Raw genomic sequence first — 27,499 nt, 5'->3', positions numbered from 1 at the left:
AGAGAGGCCATTTAGGCTTCCTCATCCCAAGTCACCCAACAGAAAGCACACACTTGGGGTTACTTGGTGGAGTGACCACAGGTCTCCCCATTGCTAGACTGAGAATCGGTAAAGAGCAGCTCCAACATCCTTTAAACCTGGAGCTCAGCTCTGTCTGATACAGTCTTGTGACTTTACATAAATGCTGAGGGGCTTTAAGGGTCTCAGCTTGCTCCTTGAGGAGTAGATTAAAGTTTCCCGCTAGCTCTATGCAAATATAAATGCAAGTTTCACCAAACTGCTTGGTGAATCCTGGTGATGCCACGTTTCAGTGGTGACCACTTGGGTTTTGCACAAGTTTCTGGTGGCACAAACTAAGTTCCTTTTCTTTCTCAGTGTCCCTAACGGTGGGATATTTCCACATTCATCACTGAACACTCCTCACAGCACCTAAGTTCAATGGCATTTTCTCAGTAATACCTTTGTAACAACATGGCAGACTGGGATTTAACAAATCGTCACCAAGGCACAGCGATCTGGTTGGTTTAGGGGGCTGTGCCACACCCCAATTCTGCCATCTTCTACTCTAGAACCAACTTAATTCACATTTTATATTGTCATTGGAAGAGGAAAAAGCTGGTGATATGAAAGTTAAGAATATATTGATATTTCAAGAAACAAGCTTTAGGGTAAAATGCTTAATGGGAGATGATTTCTGCACTGGCAAGGGTGTTGCTAAACTCAGTAACTATAAAAACCAGGCTAATCAAACTGGGATGCTCTGTTTATCAGGATGCTTCGAGGCCATGGAATTAATTCATGCTTGCAGTTACAAAACCTCAGCATGATGAAAATGGTCATTATCATCAGTTCCATAAGATGACGATATTTACCATGAAATAGGACTTCTCTGCTATGAAATAAAACTCTACAAGCCTCCCAGCTTCAGGGCTAGTAACGCATAATATATCTGTCAAATTGGCTAAACAGTTTTAGCATCCCTGCCTTTCCTTAAATTAAAAGGTATAATTTTTTAAGGGTACATATCGGCTTCCTAAAGATTTTTGGAAATATATATTAAGATTCATAAATAACAAGCAAATTAACAGTTTCCCTTGGTGGCTTGATTCAGTGCAGTCAATTGTACCTTTTCTTTCTTCACCTTGTTTTGGGAAGGGGGCTAAAAGGAGGTCATTTGTGGGGGTGGAGGTTGACTTAATGCAAATTATTTTCTCATATTTGTTGAAGTAGGAAAGAAAAAAAAATATATATATATATATGCATGCTACATTAAGAAGGCACTCTTGAAAGTTCCAAGATTTGGGCCATATTTGATGATCATTTTTTAAAAGGCTTTCAAAGCTTCTTTAAAATATTCTTCTAGGACTTAAGTCATCAAAAAAGGTAGCTTTTATGTACTTCAAATCTTTGAATTTATTTTAGCATTGCAAATTTTTCTTATCTGAGAGAACTCATCAGTTTTTTTCTCTGAGGAAATACAGTTTCTTCTCTGGTTTACGTCCATCATTCTTGATTATTTCTTGTAAAAGCTGCCAAGGTTTTTTAAATTCAAAATGCTTCTCTGGGAATTTTTTTAATTCTGTATCTTTTCCACTCCAGTAATTGAAGCTGGAAAGTGTTCAGTATATTAAATGTAGATTAATTGTGACAAAACTACCAGGAAAATTATGAACAATAACAACAAGTTAAAAATAAAACTTAAAATAGAAAAATCTTCTTTTAGGTGTATTTATTGAATTGCTTTACTATACCAGGTTCTCTTTCTATGTAACAAAACATGTACATGTTTTCTATGATAAAGGCTTAAAGAGTTTAAAACATCTGTCTTCATATAATATTTTGTTGAACATTTACCTTCAGTGTTATTTCAGTTTAAAAATTAAATTTTGTTTGTGCATTCTATTTTACTTAATAAAAGTCACCCATTTCATACAATATAGCCTCAGTTACTGTCCTTCATTTATGCTTATTTATAAAACATATTACTTAAGGATTTTATTATTACTGATGGAGTAAACATTGTTTCAACATTAAATTAAAATAAAAAATATTAAAACTTTAGACTTGTTATTATTTTCCTGCCTTAAAATTAGCTGTCTAATTTTTTGGGGGGAGGGGGGTCTAAAAGCAAGCCATTGAGAGGGTTTGTTTTACTGATAAAACAGAAATGTATGTTAGTTTATTAATTATTTAAACTGTTTATTGTATTCTTTTGGATTTCTAATATAGTGTTTAAACATACAATTGAACATAATAAACTAAATATTTAAATCATATATCTAATAAGTTTTGACATATGTAAAAACCCATGACCATATTCAAAATAATGAGTATATTCAATACCACATTCCAAAAATTTTCCTATTTCTTTTTATAGTTCTATCAAGTTTAGCTTAACATATTTTGAGGATTGTTATTTGGTGCATACACATTTATGAATACTACATCTCCCTGATGAATTGACATCTTTACCATTATGAAGTAGTGTTCTTTATCCCTGGTAACATTTTTTTCTTGGAAATGTACTTTCTCTGGAATTAATATAGTCATTCAAGCTTAATTTTGGTTAGTATTATATGCTAAGTTTTTTTTTGTTTGTTTTTTACTTTTGATTCATTTGTTATCTTTATATTTGAAATATTTTTCTTATAGGCAATATATAGCTGAATGTTGATATTTTTTATTGATTATGACAGTCTTCCTTTTAATTGAGATAATTTGACCATTTACATTTAATGCAATTATTGATATGGTTAGGTTTAAATCTATCATCTTGCTGTTTGTTTTTTATTTGACCTATCTGTGTTTTGTTCCTTTCTTTATCTATTTCAACCTTCCTTTGGATTAATTGACTTTCTCACGACTCCATTTAATCTCTGTGTTGGCTTATAAAAGTAGGTTTTACACACATAATCAATTTTGTTCTTGTATGAGATATCTCTCCAAAAGTGGGGTTGATACAATGTTTAACCTTAATATTTCCAAGATAAAAACAAAGGGACTACATGACTTCCACTTAATATTAAGCATTAAGTTCTACCCATCATACTCTTTATTATGTGGTTTGAATGAGCATGTGCACACACACACACACACACACACACACACACAGTCTTTATTTCACCACAGGTCTCATTTTGTCCTGTAGAAGCTCTATCCCTGTCCTGGTATCTTATCACTTTAAAGAACTCAGATTTAGGATCCTGAGAACTTGGGCCACTAAGCTTACTTTCCTAAGTTCCTATTTTAGTTTCTTGGGGCTGTCCTGACAAATTATCACAAACAGAGTGATGTAAAACAACAGAAATTTATTTTCTCCCAGTTCAGCTGTCCAGGAGTCTGAGGTCAAGGTGTTGGCAGGATGATTTTCTTCTGTACACTTTGAAGGAGACTCCTTCCCATGCCTGTCTCTTAGCTGCTGGTAGTTTTCAGGATTCTTGTCATCCCTAGGCTTGTAGCTGAAAATTCTGTGCCTGTCTTCACACACCCATCTTTCCTGTATGTGTCTATGTGTCCTGTTTCTCACTTTTCCTGTCTTTATAAAAATACCAGTTATTAGATGTAATCAATCGGCTGCCTCCTGCCCTGTCCTCTCCTACCAGGGATGGAGCCTGCAACTGGGGATGTGCTCTGACCAGGAATCCAACCGACAACCTTTTGGAGCATCGGACCATTCCCAGCTACCTGAGCCACAGCCGCCAGGGCTATGGTAGTTCTATTTTTAGTTGTAGTCTTTTAAAATAGTATGAACTCATCTTAATTTGATTACATCCTCAAAGACCAAATAGGGTCACATTACAGAAACCTGGGATGAGGACTCCAGCTTATCTTCTTGGGCACGCAATTCAACCCCAAGCAGTAGCATACATACAGGAGATATAAAACAAATATTTTCTGATCTACACTGACATTACCAGAGACGAATTCTCTCTCCTTCCAGGGTGTCATGTGTGTGTGATACGTTGCTGCAGAACAAATAACCAGGAATTTATTATGTCACAGTTTCCGGCGTCTGAACCCCAGGCCAGCTGAGCAGAATCTTCTGATCCGAGCCTTGGAAAGCTGCAGCATCAGGCTGCATCTTCACCTGGACGCTCGTGCTGGGGAGAATCTGCTCCCAAACTCAAGTTGTTGGAAGAATTTTTCTTTTTTGAAAGTTATAGGAAGGAGGTCTCAGTCCTTGCTGTCATCCGGAGGCCACTTTTAACTCTTAGAGGCTGCTTTCAGCAGCTTGAGGTTGTCTGCAGTTCCTAGAAGCCAAGTGGGTTTCCCCGAACATGCCCCCCTACTCCCTCCAGCCAGCAAGGAGCCTCTAGAGTAAGTCTGCTAAAGACATGGGACCTCCTCTCATGTAACACACCACAGGAGGGACATTCAAGACCTTTGCCATATTCTGTTGGCTAGAAGCCAGTCCTGCCCACACTCAGGGGTGGAGGGTTACACAGAGGCATGGTGAGATGGGGGTCAAGGGGGCACCTTAGAGTCGGTCACATGTTTCCCCACTTGATGAATGGGGAGACTGCAGTAGGCACTCTCTGAGGTCCCCTTCAGCTCTGGCATCTCTGTGTCTAGGGAGATCCCTCACCCCCAAGTTTACATCTGCTGGTAATTCCATCCCTGTCCATCAGGTCTCACGTCTGCCATGTGAGCACAGAACCATTCAGAACGTTATCTGTGTTTTTGCCACAGACTTGGCAACGACCTCTGCTGAGATTGGAAAGCATTCATAGAAAGGCTTTTCAAACCAGTAGAAGGTCACTTTTAATTCCTAAATGAAACAAGGCCTTCACTCTCCTCTGAGTAGAATAACTTGAATTTATTATACTCTTGACTTGTTTTTTTTTCTTACCACATTCTCTTATGCAGTCTCTGGAAGAATACTTTCTTCACTGATCTAAAGTTATCATCAAATCTCCTGCATCCAAAAAGGTGAGTTACTGAACGATGGCTTTTTGGCATACCTCACTAACTGCTAAGGAATGACCCCATCATATTGACTTCTTTCCTGAGCTGCTTTGATCAGATCCCAAAGCTCCTCTGCTCAGAAGACCTCCTTCTCTCGCATGCCACATCATTCCCTCTGCTGACTCTGCAACCTTTTCCTCCTTTCGTCTCTCTTCTCCTGCTCAGGCTACAGCCAATCCCAGCCTTGCCACAAACAGTGCATTCAACTAAAATCAACATTCAAGTAGAAATAAAGCACACGGGCAAGATATTGAAGCCTCTGTTCCCTTCTTTGCCTTTTCTCATACCCCTGTTGGTGTATCTCCTTTTCATCCTGTTCTAGGGCTGATACCTCCAGCTACAGCTCTCTCTCCTCCTCACCATAGAATTTAAGGTTAAAAACAGGTGTTTTCTGGGAGAGAAGAGCTCAGAACTTGTAGCTCCCGGCCCCGAGTCCCCTGTGGAGCTGCCGCTCTGTTCACTGTCCACACACACAGAGCCTTCCTGCTCTGCATCCTCCCCCCTCGGTTGCTTCTCTCCCCACTGGGCTATGTGGACAGAGCCCAGCACTAGTATCCTCAGTGGCCCCCACTGCTACTTCTTGCCTCACTGGTGAGAGGAAGACATTCTCAAACCTGGGATAGAGCGATATAGAGCTAGGTCAGTTTTACATTGAGATTCAAGTCAAGTATTTTTGACTGGGGGCAAATATCTATTGAAACTCTTCTTGGAATCACCAACCTCAAAACGGGGAACCTATTCCTCAGTGCTATAGCATCTGACAGTGGCTGCACAGGAGGGATGGGTTGTTGGCGGTGGGTGAGGGCAGGAGAGAGCACAGAGCTACCACAGAGAAGCCTCTGAATACCTGCTCAGGAATTGATTTATTGTTCTAGGTCCCTGTTGAAGTACCAACAGAGGTCCAACGGCATCATTGTCCAATTGGCTCTCCCCCTTACAGGCTTCCTACTGCACCCACAGAAGACGTCATTATTGGATCACAGCACTGGCATGTGGAACCCCAGTTTCCCCTGAGAATCCTCTCCAACCATGTGCTTCGGGGAGCTACCACCCATTGATTGAAGCCAGTACAGGCAATGAAACCTATTTGCCAGGCCCTGTGGCCTATCAAGGGATAACATGGGAAAGGAGGCTTGGAAAGGAACATGGGCAAGATCACTGGGCTCTCTGATGACAACTTACCCGTCTTACAATGCATTTGACTGGATCGCACTGTAGTTCCCAGTCCGAACACTGAAACCCAGGTACTCAGAAGCTGTCCTGGTTCCCTATGGTCACAGAGCCAGAGCATAGCATTTTCAGTTTGCTTCATTTTTATCTGTAAAATAGGATGACGCTGGCATCGCTTCTGCAGCATTGTCGTGAAGATGCGATCGAGCTGTGTGTTGATTGTTCGAGTGGTGGTTCGTATGTGATAGGTGCTTGATAAATATCAGCCATCACTGGGACTAATGTCAGCTATGACCTGTGGGGAGTTTCCCTCTTGGTGAGGCTGGAAAGACAACTTTGACCACCAACACAGCCTTGCTGAGTGGCATTTTGCCCCTGGTCCAGAGAAGAGCCATGGAAGGAACCGGAAGCTCACTGAGCTCTGCGTTTACCATGTCACAGCAGAGTGGCCACGTCTTCGGGGTGCACAGCATTGTGTGAAGCGCAACACACCTCCCAAACGCAACCTGACTCCAGCCGCTCACTGCGCTTCCCGTTAATTTTCACTTCACCCCAGAAAAACCTTCCTGGGAAATGTGGTTTCGTAAGTGTTAGAGGAATTTGTCATCGGGGACCTCTTTAGTTACAGAACCCAAGTGAAGTAACCAGGGCAGGAAATACATCTGTTCCGCAGCACTGGGCCGCCCCAGTGGGCGCCCAGCCCTCTAACTTCAGGGGAACTCTGGCACCCCAGTGTCCTATATCATAGCCATCTGCCCCAATAAATCCTGCACCTAATGCTAGTTAAAGCCACTGGTATCCAGGGATCGAACCTTGATTCATTAAATTCCGATAAGGCTAGGAATCCAAGGACCCGCCTTCTCTTTTCTGCTTCATTACAGCCAAGAGCAATTAAGAAGACTGATTTTGTCATCACGCTCTTGGCAATAAATGCAGTTTTAGTGGGTTAAGCAATAGCCTAGAAACAAAAACAAAAAAAGAAAGAAAGAAAAAAAAGGGGGTGTGTGTGTGTGTCATAGGTTTCTATCACATTTTCAGGTTGAAATTAATGGTGGTCATTGTCACAACTTTTTTGCCTAACTGTGTTTCTTCCCACCTAAAAATAAAAGGAACGGATACGCATACTGACCTCCTTTCTCCTTCTTTATTTTTTAAAATATGTTTTTATTAATTTTTTAGAGCGAGAGCTAAGAACATCGATGTGAGAGAGAAACATCAATCAGCCGCCCCCTGCACACCCCCTACTGGGAATCGAGTCTGCAACCCGGGCATGTGTCCTGACCGGGAATTGAACCAGCAACCTCTCAGTCCATGGGAGGACGCTCTATCCACTGAGCCACACCAGCCGGGCACACTGACATCCTTTCAACAGAGCAATGACAGCTGGAGTAGCTGACCCTCATTCCACAACGGGTCACGCTTCATATCTGAGGTGCTGAGAGGAAAGGTGTTTCTGAGCCTGACCGGGGATCAGGGGCCAGGCCTTGGCCAGGTGCAGGGGCCCCCCTGGACCTGTGAGGGTTCTGCCATCTGGGCTCCCATTCTCGCTGGCGGACACATCGTCCACTGCCTGCAGCCCCCGGTCATCGCGGCAGTGCTCCGAAGGGCCGTCATGGAAAAGGTGGGATGACAGAAAAGAATCTGGCAAATCACAGGGCTTTTTTTTTTTTTTTTGCTTGTGATCCAAGTAAAAGTTACTTGAAGAGAATGAAAAAAATAAAAATATATACTGCAATGGAATCGGTGATTCCAATCATTGCCACTCAAAAAGTATTGTTTCAATCCTATTTATATCTACAGCTTACAATACTTTTAAAAAGAAAAATCAAAGAAGTATGTATATTCATTTTTAACATTTTCTCACAACTTACACTTTTGAAGACAGCAAAGCAATTTGATCCTTTCTTCCACCACCCCTGGACCAGAATCCAAAAATTTAGTGGGATTGGCCAGGGGCATCAACAAATGTACAGGGCTGTCAAAGAAATGTCAAATGCAGTCTAGAAAAATTTTAATCTCCAGTTTAATTTAATCTTGGAATTTAAAGAGATCTTTTGGAGTAACTGTTCCAACTTCCTTAATATCTAGCAAAGCCCCTTAACCCTTTTCACACTGGTCACGTCTGACATCCTTGACCTTCTTACTTTATTAACCATTTAAAAGTAAGAAGAGACCCTGGCTGGACCCTCCATGAAAAAGTAGTTTTTAACTTAATTCCTGCAACTTCAAACTCCATCTAGTAGCACACGTACAGAAATTTTTTTGAGATTAAAAAGGGTGGAGAGGGGAGAACCCAGTACATCCACTAGAAGTTGCTGGAGGCCACTAACAATCCCATACCTCAGTCACCCTTGGCTTGACATCTGGACATCATCAACCCCAGCCTGCCTCTGTGGACTCTGTAATTTGCCTGAGTAATGTCATCTGGTCTGACTTTCTGACTAATCACACCTTCACCTCCATTTCCTGACACACTGTGCTGCTAGCCACAGCCTCCACAGTCCACAAACTACCTAAGCTGTCTGCTCAGCGTTAGGTTTATTCTAATTTATCTTAGAACCCCGAAAGGAGAGAATCGGGGCATTCACGTGTAAAAACAGGGGCTGCAGAGTTGAGCAGAAGAAATGAATGCCATTGTATTGTGTAGCATACTGGGCTCAACTCAAGGGTTGGCATCAAACATTCTTCCTGATATTAATGCAAACCATATGTAGTATAGACAGAGAGGGGTTTGATCCAATTTAGAAAGCCAGAGTCTAGTACAAATAATACCCTAGTTACAGCCGTTAAAGGGATTACAGGTTGAAGAAATTTGCTACATGCCGAACTCATTCTGAGAGAGGGATGGCATGGGTCAAGTGAGAGAAAATGAAGAACAGAGAGAGATAAGACTGTGAAAAAGGCATTGCCCAAAGGGACTTGGAAGGAGATGAGAGGATCAAGGTTGTGAGACGCGAGCTGAGTTCGTTGGTAAGGTTCTACTCCTTATCTCCTGGTTTATGCCAAAGAATCTCTTCTCTAGCCAAAAGACACCACCTCAGAAATCACAGAAGTTCCTGGTGGGTGGAATGACTAAGGTCCCTCTGCAAAAAGTCACCATGGGCAGGACTGAGCACATCTTGCTCAAATGAGCAAATCATTATATTAATTATTTTTCGGTCTATCTACACATGCAATCAAAGTAGTAGCAATAACTTGTTAGGTGGGAAATGGTACCTGTCTAACATTCTACCAAATTCTATAATTATCATCAATTCTCGTCAGTTTTGACCTTGGTTAGGTATGCGCTGGCTCCTTTGGTGCATTTCCAGGGGTTTACTTCTGACTCCAGTACATACTCTGTGCTCACGCCACCCTCAAGGATGCCTGTTCTAAAGGATGTCACCAGGCACAGTCCCAGCTGTGCCCCAATTCCAGGAAGTGTGCCTTGCATATCCCACCTACATTGCCTTCCGTACACCATTCATGCCAAGCTATCGTTTAGCAAAAAGCCAAAGACGAGCAAGTCTTTGGGGAAATGACTCAATATCCAGTTTTCTGCATTGCCTTCCCACATATCAAAACTTATGTTTCTCCAATAACTTGATCTACATTCTGTTTATTCTCTTAGCTTGAAGGTGTTCTCGATTTTTAACTATACATTCTTACTTCCACTGACCCAAGTACAGTGGCCTGAAGGAAGAAACTGAGCCGATTCCTTTACATCATCAGTGAAGTAAAGGGTGTTCTCAGTGATCGTCGGGCCCAGAGGGTTCGGAAATGGTGAACTTCGGTGCCCTTTCCCACCCAAGAACCCACGCGAGAGGCTGCTCCACCACCATGACCCTCTCTCCACTCCAGAGTCCTGGTTTACCCTTTTGTCTGGGCTGGTGCCTGTTCTGGGACATTACACAAGCCCAGATGAGACAGGGACTCAGCCAAGGTCGTAGAGCCCGAATGTCCCTCCTGCTGAATAGCCACAGATGAGAAAAGAGAAGTCTCGGCCATGACTCCAGGAGGCCATGTTTGGTACAAATGAGACATTCTTGGAGAACATGCGTATTTCAAAACTAGAAGTAAGGCAGCAAAGATACATCCCTGGGAGTCCACAAATCTACAACCACAGTTTTGATTTAATGTGTGTTTTTTTTTTTTTTCAGTGCTATCTTTTTACTATTTTGCAGCTCTGTCTTTCTAAGTAACAACATGATACGGCACAAAAACTATTCGGCCTTTATCTAAGCAACGTGTACCTTTTAAATTCCACTCCAACCTTCCTGACTTCTACGTCCGATGTTTGGTATAGCATTAGTACTGCCGCTGAATGAATGTGCAGATGACATCGCTCTGAGTTGCAAATGATTTTAAATTATATTTTCATAATGGCTTCAGAAGTTTCCACACCCAGAAACAGCAATAGAGTACATAGAACACAGGCCGAAGGTGCCCAGAACGTCTTTATACGGTGAACTAGGGCTCTCCCCGGCAAAGGTGACAATACAATTTGGTTATTTGGAATTATGTGGTTCTTCATTTTTCCTATAATCTTTGGGAAATTGGCCTTTTACTGCTTTTCCCCCCCATATAATGTGAAATTGTACTAATAATGTCTCTATAGTACTATTTCAATTTGTATAAAATGCAACCACCCTGTAGTCGGTGCCCAGGGGCCCATGCTCCTCAGTGAAGATGGGAGAACCCCAGGCTACTGAATCGGCTCCCACACCCTCCTCTGCTGGGGGAAAGCCCCCGGTGGTCCTGGCAGGGTCTGCTCCCCTGGGCGTCCCACACAGCATCCCAAGAGGCCTCTGGGGCCTCTTCCATTTTAATCATCTCTTTGCATATGCTCTGGGGTCCTGGGAACCTTGTCTAGGAACTCTTTTTCCCCTCCTCTTTCTCTCAATCCAGGAAAACCTCAATCTAACATGGGAAACATCCTTCTCTCTGCTCCCTGCAACCCCACCCAAATCAAGCTGTTTGGCGTATACCCATGAATCCTACGCATCAGATTGTCATTCCAACTCCAGGCATCAGAGGGTCCTGGAAACCAGGTCTTTTCATGGTTCTCACTCTTAGCAATACACACCAACACAAAATAAAGCATTCCCACCTGGCCAGTGTGGCTCAGTGGACTGAGCATCGTCCCATGGACTGAGAGGTCCCGGTTCGATTCCCGGTCAGGGTACATGCCCAGCGTGTGGGCCCAACACCCAATGGGGGGCATGCAGGACACGGCCCCATGTTCTCTCTCATCGATGTTTCTATCTTTCTCTCCCTCTCCCTTCCTCTCTAAAATCAATAAAGAAAAAAAATTTTTTTTTTAAAAAGCCTGTGAGACAAGGAAGCAAATGTGTTTAAGAGAAGTGGGCATTCTTTATGCTCCCCTTGAAAAATGCTTGGCCAAACCAATTCCTGTTCCGTCTTCCCACCCCACAGGGAGGGATTCTGCCTGGCACGGGGCGGGGGAGGAACGGGCATGCAGGGAGCCCTGAGCGAATCGCAGGCCCCGTGGAAGGGAAAGGCCCCAGAAGCCACCCAGGGGTGACCTGGACAGACAGCAATGAGAACTCTTGTCTGCAGTCTGAAATGGGCTCAGCAAAGACAATTTCTCTGATAAGCAGCCTGAATGCACGGCCACAGGGCGGTTCTGGAGAGATGGAAGTCCCAGCTCCATTCTGTGTGTTAGAGGACATTGACACGTTGTCCTCGGATTGCAACAAAGGCAAACATTTAGTAAGGAGAAGTGGGTAGGTATTCCTGGCTAATGTTTATTGAGTGCTAATTACGTGTTATGTACTATTCTAAGTTTACGTGTGAATTCACTTAGTGTTCCCAGCAACCTCAACATCAGTTTATGGAAGAGGAAACTGAGGCATCGGGTAGCTAAGTGCTTTGGTTTCCAAAGCAGGCAGATTATAGAGCCGGATCGCAACCCAGACAGTCTGGCTCCCGAGTCTTCACCTTAACGCGCTGCTCCACGGCCTCTGACAGTCTGACAGGTACAGCATCGCAGAGGACTTTGTGCTCAAGCGTTTCAAAGTCAAATGACTCCTATTTGGAAAGCATTTCTAAGCAGTTCTTATAGGCACACAGTGCTAAATGGTTTTATATTATTCTTTGCAACAATGCTGTGATGAGTTTATTCCATTTCTTTCTAAACGTGCTCTTGTGAGTGTTAGTTTATAATAGAAATGGTATCTTTTTCTCTAGTGATTGCACTTTTATAGAGAGAAACCAAAAAAACAAAATGTAATGAGTGAATCCTATTATCTCTGCTGTCTTTGATTATTCATGCTTCACCCATACTGTTGTAAGATGCTAGCCTAAGTTAGAAGCACCTTCCCCCAGAATGTCCAGGGAGAGTTAATTCACCTCTTGTGTTCTTTCCATCAATGCTAGGCATTATATCCGTTGACATATTTTAATACAAATGATATACTAATCAAAAAAAGGTTCAATGTTGGATTGTGTCTGGATGGATAAAGTGAAATAGGATCTTCTTTCTTTTCTGTTCCTGGCTTCACACTATCACCACAGTGATTTTCCAGAAATTCTTAGAATCTCCTTCCTAGTCAGAAATGTTTGGTAGCTCATTATTCATATTTTGAAGTCCAGACTCTCAGATTACCATTTAAAATTGTCCCATGATATGGTCTATATTATTTCTTTCTGATATTATGTTCTATAATTTTTCCCCTCCTTTCCTGTTCCCTGTCTTACAGTTGCAGGGGAGGAAAAATAATTTTTCCTCTGACCTTCTAGGTTCTTGGCTGAGACCCATCTGTAATAAAAGACAGATTAAGAGGAGAAAAACAAACAGATGTTCAATAACATGTATACCTCCTGTACACATGTGAAAGACCCAGGAAAATGAACTCCTTAAAAGTCATCCAAGACACCAATCTCCATAGCATATCCAACCAAAGACAAAAGAAGATGTTGAGGAGAAAGGGGGATAAGTAATGGGAGGTGGCCAGGAAAAGCACAATAAAAAGGGTAAAGTTGTTTTACAGATTTAAACCCATACCTTCTCCACTGATGAGAGTTTCTAGACATTTCTTTCTTTCTTTATTTTTGCCATTGTCCTGATACAGAGAGGAAGACACCCTTACAAGTGAAGATTCTCTTATAAGTCTACATGTCTCTTACAAAAGGGGAAATTTCATTCCGTTTTTAGAGCTTCTTCTCTGTCTGCTGTATCCTAAAAGTAATCAAACCCATAATCAATGTCAAAGGGGCATATTTTGAGCTGGTATATTTTGCTTCCCAGCACAGTCCATGCCTGTCTGACTGATACAGTGACCCATGGTTTCTGGAATATTCTCCTGTTCTCCCCACTTCCTATCTCCTCGGCAGGTCTTCGTACGGAGTCCCTCAGCACCCAGCTGCAGAGCTGTGGCACAGTTCCTGCTCCGACCACTCTCCTCTTACGCCATCTCCTCTCTTCTCAGAGCCCTTCGTCAGAGGCTCTCAGTGACATTGGACAAACGCAGTTTATATACAAGTCTTATATTCCTACATGGCAGTTTCCTTAAGCACAGGACTGGCTTGCCCTGGGACAGAGACGGAGGCAGACATGGGCCCTGTGATGAAAGACACGGGGAAGAGCAGGGTCTCCACAGTGACAGCACTGGACTATGCCTCCCAGTTCACAAAGAACCGGAAAAGCAGCAGCTCACACGGCACGGAGAAACACCTGAGGGCAAACGACACCACTCTTCTGTGTTTACATTTATGTGTTTCCCCAAGAGGACCTGACTGGGCCATTTTCCCACCGTTCTTCCCAGATCGCCCCAGAGGTCCTTGACCTCCACTGTGCACGCCCTGGGCACAGTTGCTCTGAATCAGGCATAAATCCTTAAACTAATCAGTGGTTATCAGAGGAGTCCAGTTGCCTTTATGCAAGTTTACTTTAGTCATAGCAGTTTATATAGAAAATTACTAGTGAGGATCATTTTTCTTCAGAGGTACTTACGTTCCTTCTCCTGCCTGCCCAGCACAATAGAACCCAGTGATTTCTATTAAGCCTGGATAAATAAGGCCTGGTTCTCAATTCTGTGTTTATGCATAGTACAGCCAAACCTAAGCAAGACTTTGAGGGTCAAGACAGGAGAGCTTGGCCTGTCTCCATTGCCTGTTTCAACATCTTAATGGCCAATAAGTGGTTCTTCTAACCTATTTGGTCTTAGGCTGAAGCTTAAAGCACATTACATCACCTAGCTTGGGCCATAGCCAACCATACCCTCCCCTATTCCTGTCTCCTCCATCTCTTGGATTAAGGGCCCAAATAATCTTTTATTATCTGGGCTGGCTTGGAGGAACATAGGTCAATAAATTTCTATGCCTGTACTCATCACACAGCTTTGTAAAACCCACCAAAAGGCCCAGGAGCCAGCTGTGTGTTGGAGCTGAGTTCTATTGGCTTCTAAAAGCCAATTGTTTGCAGCTCTTCCCAACTTCATAGACTTTATATTTAGTGATGCGATGCTGGTGGCTTGAAATAGACCACAGTGGTAGTATTTACACTGTAGGAATTGGCAAACCCTACAAATATGGCCTTTTTTTCTTTTTTCTTCCTTCCTTCCTTCCTTCCTTCCTTCCTTCCTTCCTTCCTTCCTTCCTTCCTCCCTCCCTCCCTCCCTTTCTCTATCTCTTTCTTTCTTTTCCTCTTCTTCTTGTTTTTTAGGGAGCTGACTTACCAAATGCCACTGAAGTAAGCCCACTGCTACTCCTAATGGAAATATAAGACTGCATACCTGGCCCCGCCAGAGTAGCTCAGTGGTTGAGCGTAGACCCATGCAACAAGAGGTCACCAGTTCAATTGCTGGTCAGGGCACATGCCCAGGTTGCAGGCCCGATCCTCAGTGGGGGTCATGCAGGAGGTAGCCAATTGATGTTCTCTCTCATTGATGTTTCTATCTCTTTCTCCCTCTCCCTTCTTCTCTCTCTCTAAAATAAATAATAAAAAAAGACTGCTTACCTGCCCACAGTAGCATTATCCCGTTTCTCCTAATACAGAAAATATATTGTTTTTCTGAGATCAAGCCCAGATGAGGAAGCTGAGGCACAAAGTTGATTGATTGCTCCCAAGGAAATAACACAGAATGGAGCGCCAGAAGTAATCTAGATTGTCATCTGAATTCTACCCAGAGCTGGACTAAGCTACCAACAGTTTCCCCCAAAGAGTCAGATGTACCTAAGCAAGGGATAGTGGGCCTGGGAGAAGCCAAGTGGACAGATTAACCTTTTTAAAAGGATAAATGAAGTTAATAAATGTTTAGAATAGAAAGAACTACTACTGCTCCAGACCTCTAGCAGCTTCCAGTACATTTCCATGTTGTGCTGGCCTTAATGGGAAGTGACAGCTGATGAAAGCTGCTATTCATGGTCATCTGAAACAGCTTTTCCTCCCAGATGAAATTTGGTGTGGCATGAGTCTAAACACACAGCCCAAAGGCCGGGCAAATGGATTCCCCAGGTCCCCAAGGGCTGGCAGACGCAACTCTGTTTGTGAAGGGGGCTTCCTGACTGGGCATCAGAGAGACCCCAGGTAAACAATAGGAGTCTTTATGCCCCTCCTATGCTCAGGCCTGAGATGGTGGTCCTGGCCCTAATTCTGCCCATCTCAGGCCCTCCTCTTTGTTTATAATCAACCACAGGCACTCAAGGTGACTTTGGAGTTTTGTGACTAGTATTTTCCATCACCATAAATGAACAAAGCCCAGATTGATCCCCAATGCCTTCTAGGTGAACCATTTCCCTGTGGGAAGCAATGTCAGGGTGGGTGGCATGATGCATGAACTGCTTCAGTTTTGAGATGACTCTTCTGACTTTTTGTCTGGAAGTACCAAAAGCAAATGCAAGTCTAACAAAAAGGATGTTTTGTGTGGAGTTTCAGAATGCTGGTATCCCAGAAGCCGTAGGACTGATCTGTATGAGCCTAAGGCAAGCAAACACTCCGTGGAACAGGCAGCCATAGCTTCTACTCCGCGTCTTGCCATCCGACACTGACATGAAATTATAAACATATGGTTTCCATCAAAACAGAGTTGGCGGTATTCTGTCAGCTTCAGGGAGCTAGGGACTTAGTAACTAGGGTAGCTAGTAGCTTAGTACTTAGAGCCTGGGCACTTAGAATCACAGCATCTAGGCCAGCAGACAAGAGCCAAAACACGAACTACACTAGTGTGAGCACTGGGCACAGGGTCAAGATCAAGTCTAGGACTAAGAGACATCTAATTTCGTCCCAAAGCTTCTGCCTCTGTTCTCAGTCACATATCAGGATGATTCTCTTTGTTAATCTGAGGTTAAAATTCCAGAAGTTGGCTGTGGACCCGTAACTGAGAGAGATGAAACGTTCTGAACATCATGCTGGCAAAGCGAGGCCCTCGAGCTCGGGAAACAGCAAATCGTTAGTGTCTCTCTCTGAGCCTCCTGACTCTTCCACACCTCTGAGGTCCCAGTGCACACATACCAACTCGAGCCACAAACACACCTTTGCAAGAAATGTGACCTTATTTTCAACAATGAATTCTATTTTCCTTTGTAAGATACATGCCACTGGGTGGTAGAAACTACGTTTTTCATACACCTCTGTATGACAGAAGCCTAAAACTATGTGTAAAACTCAAGAAGCACATTTTCAAATGTGTGAATTTTAGGATTCCCACAATTTCTGTAGCATTGACTTCAATTTCTTGCTAACTGACAAGGTAGGTGTGTGCACATCTGTGTGTGTGCAAATGTGTGTTGTTGGGGAAGGAGTGAGTGTGTGTGTGGATGTATGTTGGGGGCAGGGTGAGTGTGTGTGTGGATGTGCATTGGGGGCAGGGTGAGTGTGTGTGTGGATGTGCGTTGGGGCGGGGTGAGTGTGTGTGTGGATGTGCGTTGGGGGCAGGGTGAGTGTGTGTGGATGTGCATTGGGGGCAGGGTGAATGTGTGTGTGGATGTACGTTGGGGGCAGGGTGAGTGTGTGTGTGGATGTGCGTTGGGGGCAGGGTGAGTGTGTGTGTGTGGATGTGCTTTGGGGCGGGGTGAGTGTGTGTGTGGATGTGCGTTGGGGGCAGGGTGAGTGTGTGTGTGGATGTGCGTTGGGGGCAGGGTGAGTGTGTGTGTGTGGATGTGCTTTGGGGCGGGGTGAGTGTGTGTGTGGATGTGCGTTGGGGGCAGGGTGAATGTGTGTGTGGATGTGCGTTGGGGGCAGGGTGAGTGTGTGTGTGTGGATGTGCGTTGGGGGCAGGGCGAGTGTGTGTGTGGATGTGCGTTGGGGGTGGGGTGAGTGTGTGTGTGCATGTGTGTTGGGGGCGGGGTGAGTGTGTGTGTGTGTATGTGCGTTGGGGGCAGGGTGAGTGTGTGTGTGCATGTGTGTTGGGGGCGGGGTGAGTGTGTGTGTGTGGATGTGCGTTGGGGGCAGGGTGAGTGTGTGTGTGGATGTGCGTTGGGGGCAGGGTGAGTGTGTGTGTGCATGTGTGTTGGGGGTGGGGTGAGTGTGTGTGTGTGCATGTGCGTTGGGGGCGGGGTGAGTGTGTGTGTGTGGATGTGCTATGGGGCGGGGTGAGTGTGTGTGTGGATGTGCGTTGGGGGCAGGGCGAGTGTGTGTGTGCATGTGTGTTGGGGGTGGGGTGAGTGTGTGTGTGTGGATGTGCGTTGGGGGCAAGGTGAGTGTGTGTGTGGATGTGCGTTGGGGGCGGGGTGAGTGTGTGTGCATGTGTGTTGGGGGTGGGGTGAGTGTGTGTGTGTGGATGTGCGTTGGGGGCGGGGCGAGTTGTGTGTGTGCGTGTGTGTTGGGGGCAGGGCGAGTGTGTGTGTGCTTGTGTGTTGGGGGCAGGATATCCGGTACTAGGTTGTGGGCAGTTGGTATTTACTGGGTGTCCGCGTTCCCATTGCTGCAGCTTCTTGGCCATTAGCGAGCATCCTCCTCTTTCCTGCCCCGCGCACCAGGCCTCCGCAGGCCTGCTCTCCTTCTCTTGTGCTGTTTGTTTCTCTGGAGGCTGCAGGACAGTCGGTCATCCTCTGTGCCATTCCTGGGCCTCAAGGACGCTGAGTCCTTGAAACCCTTCGCAGCCTGGTCTACCCTCAGCTCCGTTTCTGGGCATAGGGACCCGGGATGTTCCCCGCGCCAGCTCCGGCCATTGGCCTACTTGTGCCAGGCCCCTGGAGCTGCAGTGTCGCCCACGCGCCCAGGCCGGTGGGGAGGGGAGCCCCCAGACGCCCTCCTCCGGTACCCCCCCTCTCCTCTCCATCCAGCGCCGGGCAGCAGGGCTCCCTCTGCATCCACCTTCTCATTTCAGTGTCGATCACAGCATTTTCCACGTGTGCTCTTGAAACTCAGAAATGTGAGGCCCTTGTGACTTAGAAGTCTTCTTTCTGCCGCCCTTTGTTTCCACCGGCAGCTTCACATGTCAAATGTGATCCAAATCTGAGTCCCTTCTCCCCCCCTGGCTGCAGGAAGGGCCCTGTCCTGAGACATGGCAGTGGGCCTTCCTCTGTCTGGGTTAGGGCAGTGTCACAGGGTCAAGAAAAGTGAGGGAAGAAAAACCTTGACCGATACTTCAAAGTACCGTGTCTGCTGCTCTCCATCGGATGGATGCAGCAAGCTCCCCACAGTCTCTCCTCCGAGTGGAGCTGCCGCTCCCAGGGCCCTTGGGAACATTCAGGGGGAGGGTTCTGACATATGCTGGCCACGTTCTCAAGAGGATCTGAAAAGTTAGGGTCCTGCCTGGAAGCTTGAACAGCGAAGAAGCAGGCTTTTCATTTCTCCTGCCGTCAAGGGTCTCCCCAGCGCATTTCACAGAGGGACATCCCAGTGTCCCCTGGCTGTCCCCTTAGTGTATCATATCACTTAAAGCTGATGGGGAAGCAGCCTAGATCCGAGAGGTATCTTACATTTTTCAAAATGTGTGGATTTCGGGGTCTTCCCAGCGATGGGAAAGGGACAGTGGAGGTTTATACCCCATTTCCTTTCTGCCAGAGCTTTGCAGGAGTTAGGCATAAATAACAAGGCTTTGCCCTATATTTCAAATCCCTTGCATGTCATTTATTAGTGGGCTGCCTTTCATTGTCAGGACATACATATTGCCTTGATGGGCAACCAAAGGGCTTACCTTACGCTCGAACCCAGGAGTTGGCAAACTTGCCCAAGTGTGTGCGCATCACACGTGTGAGTGGATGGCTGGGGCAGGAGTGTGCGTGGGTGTGAGTTGGGAGGCAAGGGTGGTTAAACCTTGATATAGGGAGAACCAACCTTTCCAATCCTCCCAGTATGTCCTCAACACTAATTCCTCACTTCTACCAACACGAAGCCTGAATGCAACTGATTTATTTAACAAGTGTATTAGAAATAGTAAGAGGGATAGAGAGATGTATATCTCCCAGAAAATGCAAAGTAAAATCTCAACCACTCATATTGTTGTATGAATTAATGTCTTAGAAAAGTACAATTTATAATAGACATGAGAAACGAGGTAGCACGGGTGGGGAAACTGAGGCCAGGGGAAATGGAATGACCTATCCAAAGTCTACAGTGAGATGAAGGCAAATTTCTTTTTCTACTTTATGAATTGGATCATATTTCTGGCAGCTGGAGTAAAGGGCATTAGTGAAAGAAGGGTTTTATTTATTTTTTATTGTTGAAAGTATTACAGATGTCCCCCTTTTTTCCCCAGTGACCCTCCTCCTTCCCATTCCCACCCTCTCCTGTCTTCCCCAGACTAGTGTCTGTGTCAATTGGTTGTGCATATATGCATATAAGTTCTTCGGTTTATCTCTTCCCACCCTCCCCACCCCATCCATCTGAGGTTTGTCAGTCTGTTCCCTGCTTCCATGAGTTTTGATCTCTTTTGGTCAACAGCTTATTTTGTTCATTATGTTCCACAAATAAGTGAGATCATGTGGTACTTGTCTTTCTCTGACTGGCTTATTTCACTTAGCATAAAAGAGTTTTGTAATATGGATTTTAGATGAGGACCAAGAATAAGCTTGGGTGGCGAGGGTTCGGATTTGGATAATAGTTAGGGTCTCGAAAGAGTTGCCAGGAGGAAGCTTGAAGCCTGTGGATACGAGGAGGTGCCAGAGGGGTTACAGAGAGAGCAGTGTGGCTGTGATAGAACAGAGATCGATTATGTGGGGTCCTCCTTCCACAGGTATTACAACTACGGTAGCACTCCTCTAGGCACTGGTGACACAAAGGCGAATAAAACATAGTCACGTAAGATTCAGATATAGCACATATGAATATCCCACATATCTTTTGCAAACTTCAACTTTGTGTAATTGGAAAGATTCATCTGTCCTATGAGGGGTCGAGGAAGGAGGGCTCAGACCTATTCTGCAGACTAGAGACTGGGAAAGGGAACCAGTGTGTGTGCCTCTGTGTATGTGTATGTGTGTGTGCTCACGTGTGTGTGTATGTGTGCATGTGTGTTAAGAATTTACGCTAAGCTTAGATAGAATGAGAAATGTATCTCTTTCTGATCTGCCACCATAAAAGAAAAGAATAAAATAGGCCTATTGCATGGGCAGGTATAGAATGTGTGGGCAGGAACTGGAGGAGAGTGGGAGAATTGGAAAAAAGAAAGAAAGATGAACTAGAAACCAGCAGTAGTTCAGGTTCTCCAGAGAGCAGACACCGGTACAAAGTTAGAAGTAGGAGAGATTTGCTGGGGGAAACCTGCTTATCCTTCATTAAAGGGGAGACGGCGCAGCAGTAGGTGAGACGAGCCTTCAGTTACGACACAGGTCTGCCGCCTGCGCAAGGGAACGAGGCAGGAAGGAGATTGGGTAGGAAGAACCTCAAACTGCTGTGCAGCCCCGAGCAAGTCTCTCTGACGGGAAGACCTAGAGCAGAGATGGCCCTTCACCCTCTTTGTCCTCCCCTGGAAACAGCCTGGGAAGACTGTGGCCTCGGCGTGCGTGCCACCTGGGAACCGAAGGTGTGGCAGCTGAAGGCTGTTGGTCCCTCACGCTCCCCACAGTAGGCTCACCCAAAGGGAGATCTGAGCCAGGCACCTGATGCAGAGCACACCGGGAATGCCTCAAACCAACCAGGGGCCCAAGAGTAGACTGCCCCCTGGAGGCTGGGAGGGGGATCTCAGAGCATGCCCCTTTTCTACCGGCCTTGCTCAAGTGCCTCAAAGCTGTGCTGGGTCAGAGGCTTTGCAGTCAGCCAACCAAACCTTGAGTGAGGGGCACTTGACATCTTCTGCCTCAAGAAAGGCCACGACAGCTGGCTGCCAGAGTGGTAATTCCTGGCACAAGCCATGTGTCTTCCTCGGTCACAATCCAAGTGAGTGCTGCAGTGGAGGGCCTGCTGTATACATCCTGGGGGTAAAGGCACCCTCCAGAGAACCCACGCAGCAGGCTGCAGGCATCTCTAAGCTATCTACATTTTCTGCACAGACCACAGAAGCTGGACCATCTGATCTGGCAATGCGATGTGAGAATGATGTTGCTCTAATCATGCCTTCACTGGGGTTAGGGTAAGTCAGTGATGCCTGAGTAGGTGTCTGATCCCAGACTGTAGACAATGACTTAGTGATATAGTCTTTCTATTGGGGGGTGGTGGAAAAAGAGGGTACGCAATGAATGAATGAACTCCTGACAGCCATCATAATTCTTGGGCATTTGACTACAAGGTGACAGAGGGTTCAGATGAAAATGAAATAATAAACTACAAACCCTTGACCAACGTACAGGTTACCACCATGCCACCTGCTTTGAGACAGAACATTCACCACATTCAAACAGAAATGACATGTCTTAAAGTACTAAAACGGACATGCCTTCCACACACAAGAAGCAGTGCCTCCAGACAGGGCGTTCGGAGTAAATAATTGATGAGCCCTCCTGCCCGATGCACAATGGATTTCTGCATCATAAATAAATGAACACCATTTTATTTATCCAGCGAGACCTCCTTTCGCACACACAGAACATCAGTCTTGTATCTTTGTGTCATTTGAGGGCTAACCAGCTGCCTGCTCTGTGCTCTGTGAATCAGGGGAAATGGTTCATGCAAATGAAAATAGCAAATAAATGTCAGCCACAGGTACTGGGGGGTACCTCGATTTTATGATATTTTCTTAAACTTTACATAAAGAAAAATGGAACATTGTTTTCTGGAAGACGGGTTTTATATATCTGTATTGGAGGTGTTCACTTGGTGGCATTTTGTTTGCCACCAAATGAACAGTTTTGCCTTGATGTGAGCTCTGTGGGCCAAATGGCAAAGCTTATGTGTCAGTATCAGGGGATTAAGTTTTCCGATCAATTAAATAAAATGTCATTAAAATATTCAGTCAAGCCCTGGTCAGTTTTTCTCAGTGGTTAGAGCATTGGCCCGTGAACCAGAGAGTCCTGGGTTCGGTTCCTGCTAAGGGCACATACCTTGGTTACAGTTTGTCCCTGCCCCCTGTTGGGGTCGTGCGGGTGGCAACCAGTCGATGTGTCTCTTTACATTGATGTTTCTCTCTCTCTCTCTTTTCCTCCCTCTCTCCCTCCTGCTCAATCTGAAGATAAATGCAAAAATGTCCTGGGGTGAGTATAAAAACAAAAAATCAATCAAGTAAACCATGGCAGTTTGAACACATGCTGCAAATGTTTGACTCTTCTGTCCTAAAGAGGTGGAATTGTCCTCTCTGTTGAATCTGACCATCCATAGTGATCAGACAACCCACAAGCTATAGAAGAGGAGACACTGTGTGATGGGGAAGCTGGCCATTGGGGAGGTCCCGCTGCAGCCTGGTACCCGGAGCACTCAGGCCAGAGTCCTCAGCTGCCCATACCCAGTCGCACCATCTGAGCACACCGTGCTGTGGGAGAGCCCAAGGCAGACCACAGGGAAAGGCACGCGGAGAACCCCAAGGCTCAATGAAGAGAGAGAGAGATGTCCATCAGCCCTCAGTTGAATGAAATGAGAGGCCTCAAGCCAGGATTGCCTAGCTGCAGCCTCTTTAAATTTCTAGCCCCCAGTCCAGCCAGTGTGGTTCAGTGGTTGAGCGACGACCCACGCACCAAGAGGTCGCTGGTTCGATTCCCAGTAAGGACACATGCCCAGGTTGTGGGTGCAATCCCCAGTGGGGGGTGTGCAAGGGACAGCCAATGGATGTTCTTTTTCATTGATGTTTCTCTCTCTCTCTCCCTCTCTCTTCCTCTCTCTCTAAAATCAATTAAAACAAACAAACAAACAAACAAACAAACAAACAAACAAACAAAAAAACCTAAACATTAAGCCCTGGCTGGTTTTTCTCAGTGGTTAGAGCATTGGCCTGCGGTCCACAGAGACCCAGATTTGGTTCTCGCTAAGGGCATGTACCTCGGTTACAGTTTGTCCCCTGCCCTGGTTGGGTCATGCGGGTGAAAACCACTCGATGTGTCCCTTTCACGTCGATGTTTCTCTCTCTCTTGCTCTCCCTCCTACTCTATCTGAAGAAAATATCAAAAAATGTCCTCGGGTGAGGATTAAAACAAACAAACAAACAAAAAATTAAAAAAAAATTTCTAGCCCCCAGAAAATGCCAAAGGTAATGCAATGATTGCTCTCATGTTGGGCCACCGTGTTTTGGCTTATTAGGCAGCGATACCAGCGACACAAATTAATCATAAAACTGTAGAAATCACTTGCCAACTTATTTTAACATAATTACATTATGTTTGGGGTTGTATGGGTGGCAACCACTCAACATGTCTCTCTCATGTAGATGTTTCTCTCTCTCTCTTCTTCCCTCTCCCCCCACCCCCACTCTATCTGAATTTGAATATAAAAATGTCCTTGGGTGAAGATAAAAAATAAAAAAATAAAAAATAAATAAATAAATAAATAAATAAAATCCAACTTTTCTCAATAAAAACACTCAAGAAATAAGGAATAGAAAAAAACTTTCTCCACCTGATAAAGGCATTTCCTTTTAGAAAATGTATTTAACATTCTGTTCAGTGAAGACTGAAAGTTTTTCCTCTATGATCAGAAATAAGACAAGGATACCTACTCTCACCATTTCTAGTCAACATTGTAACAGACATTCTAGCTAGAGCAATTAGGTAAGAGGGTGGGGCATCTAAATATGAAGGAAGAAGTAAGACTATTCACAGAAGGCATAATCTTACATACAGAAAATACTAGATAAGCTATTAAAAAACATTAGCACTAGTAAACTAAGCAAAGTTACAGGATATAAGATTAATATGCAAAAATTAGTTGGATTTCTACTCACTAGCAATAAAAAAAAATCTAAAAGTAGGAGAACAGTTTCTTTTACAATAGCATCAAAAATAATGAAATACTTAGAAATAAGTTTCATTGAGGAAGTACAAGACTTATATACTGAAAATGACAACACACTGATGAAAGAAATTAAAGAGGACCTAATTAATTAGGAAAACATCTCTGTACATGGATTGCAAGATGCAGTATTTTTAAGATGACAATATACTCCCAATCTATGCATTCAATGCAATTCCTATAAAAATATCAGTGGTGTTTTTTTTTTTTTCTTCCAGTAATGAAAAAGCCATTCCCAAAACTCATATAAAGTTACAAGGGACCCTAAATAGTGAAAACAATCTTGAAAAAGAACGTAGTTGGAGAACTCACACTTGCTATAGAATCCCCTCTGAGACTTCCCAAGGCACATTTGATGACTGTCCTAGAAGTGATCTCTCCCTCTATGTCTCCATGTGCTCTAAATTTTTTCTAGAGCCCTTGTTCTGTTTCACTTGTTTGTATGGTTACTTGCAAACATGGCTTTTTATCAAACCATGGCATATGTGGTATGAAATTCAAAGTCTTGGAATGACTCAGCATTAACTCAGCATAGTTATCCTTGGGAGCATCACAGCTTCTTTCTGAGCCCTGGTTTCCTCATTTAATGATGGTCAAATGGTGTTGCATTTCTAGTTCCAAGGCATAATTACCTGTATTGGCCTGATGGTACAAAAAAGAACTGGGTCAGAATCTTCAGGGCGGTGTGAAGTCCTGGCATGGGCATCATACAAACTCCTCTAGAATATACCCTGGATCACAAGGACCAGAGACCCACCTGCCATAGCGTATTGCTATGTCCTTAGTTTTCTAGGGGGATACAAGTCTTGGCACTCATTATTTATTTGCATTAATTAATTAATGATCTTTAATGTCCTTTCATCTCTAATATGTATGTCTCTTGCCTTGCTCATTTATGCATCTTTGACGTAGTTAACATAGTGTCTTGGCTATCCTAGGTAATGATTGAGTACCTGTTGCGTTGAATGAATTGACATTAATTGGATTGAATTGAATGTCAGAGAATTAACTTGAGGCATCGGTGCAGAATTCTGGGCATTCATCAGATGAAAACACAAGCTTTTCCACTTTACAACAGAGACGTTGTGGAGGCACAAAACATCCATGGAGTGTTTTTGGAGATTTAAAAAAAAAAAGGCATTTTAGCACAATACAATTTCAACTCTTACTCTTACAAACTTGATGTCCACCAAGTTTTAGTTAGTTTTATCCATTAAAATTATTTTCTAGCCACATGGTCATTAAGCATCCTGGGTCATCCTACCCCGGTCCTACCCCGGGAGATTGCCCTGTCTGCATTTTATCTCTAGTCCATTCCTACAGAATGAGGTATTGGAATGAATTCTGGATGCCTGCAAACCAGAAGGCCCCCCACTCCCCGAATGTCCAGCAAAAAGACCAATTAGAATAGACATCCTTTGATCCAGCTGTTTATACATCCTGTCTTCCAGACTCCTACACATTCAGGGCTATTTAATCCTGTTCCTAATAGGCCCTTGTCTTTCGACTACAGCTTAAGCTTTATCCTTCAATAACCCTGGTCATTTTGGGTTATTTGATTTATTTATTTTTGTTTCTGTTTACCTTTAAAGGACTGTGAGAGGAACTACGCAACACTCTCAAGCTTCATAGGGGGTCTTTTAAGTTCAATATCTGCATTTTAGGAAGGATGCTTTACCAGAAAAAAAAACATTTTTTTCTTAACTTCCATTTGCTTGGCTTTATTGAACTAATAGGAAAGACAACCTGCACACATTAAGACACATTGTCTTACTTGAATCAATTTGAGACGTCAGGGCGCTGTGAATCCATGACAGGAACCCAAGGGGCCCTGCGGAATCAGAGCTGGTCTCTCCCCTGGGGAATGGGCTGGACAGAGGCGGTTCTACTTGTTGGTTTTATGGATTTTGTACGTCTGTCTGCACTGCGTGACTGGTGCAGCTCTTTCCCTCCCAGTAGCCTGCCTTCGCACCACGGAATTCCTTCCCTACGCGTGCTGATGTGTCTCCGCCACCTCCACCTGCGGAGAGCCGGGCTCGCCACCCCTGCAGAGCGCCTGGCAGGAGCATGGAGGCGGGACTGCCTTCGTCTGTCTCCCTCACAAGCCCTCCGAACTTCAGTGCTTTGACTGCGAGGCCAGCACGTCCAAACCACTCAGTCAGTCCCGCTGGGAGTCAGCCACACACACTTCAAGCTATTCAGTCGCTCAGCAGTGATTTACTAAGTACCACCCACGTGTTGGGCACTACCGAGTTAAGGATTGGGTGTGAAGAGAAAGAAAAGACCTGTTCTCCGGGGTAGTCCCAGAGACGTGGAAGTGGGGTACAGACTGACAATCCCCAGAGGAGGGGGTGGGGGGAGAGATAAACCACAGAATTTATATGCATGTGTGCATGAACAATGGACATGGACAACAAAGCTGGGGACAGGGCGGGGAGGGAGGGGGAGGAGGGTGTCAGTGGGGGGAAAAGAGAAACAACTGTAACAAAAATAAATTAATTAATTAAATTTTTTAAAAAAAGACCTGTTCTCCTCTCATAAGTGGTTTTACTGTAAGGGAGACACGTGACAAGCACACCAAAGAAGAACCTGTGAATAAGTATAAATTAAACAGTATCTTGTTAATTCAGATCCTATTGATCCACAATTTGTGAGGCCCTAGATGGGGGGTGAACTGAAATTTAACTAGAATCATCCAAAGAATATATAACTTAAGGGAATACATTTTTCAAGTTTTGTCCAAAAAGAAAAAGCAAGTCATTTTCGAAAGTCTGCTCGCACTCGGTTGTTTTCACGGCCTGGCTGTTGGAAATAATGCTGCAATGAACATGCGGTGAAGGTACCTTTCCGAGTCAGTGTTTTCTTTCTTCAAATAAAGGTCCAGAAGTGGAATTGCTGAATCCTATGGCAGTTCTGGCTTTAATCTGAGGGGAACTTCCATGTTGTTTCCCACTGTGGCTGCACCAATTTACATTCCCATCGACAGTACAAAGAATCACGTGGTGAATTTGTTTAAATGTACATTCTAGCCATAGAGTTTAGAGGGAAAAGCAAGAAACAGGAGAGACTGCAGTATGATCCTCCTGTGTAGCGTCTGCATGTGTGTGC

The sequence above is a fragment of the Molossus molossus genome, unplaced genomic scaffold (genome assembly GCF_014108415.1).
Source record: "Molossus molossus isolate mMolMol1 unplaced genomic scaffold, mMolMol1.p scaffold_m16_p_19, whole genome shotgun sequence".
NCBI classification, from domain to species: Eukaryota; Metazoa; Chordata; class Mammalia; order Chiroptera; family Molossidae; genus Molossus; species Molossus molossus.
Note: the sequence above shows the minus strand (reverse complement) of the source record.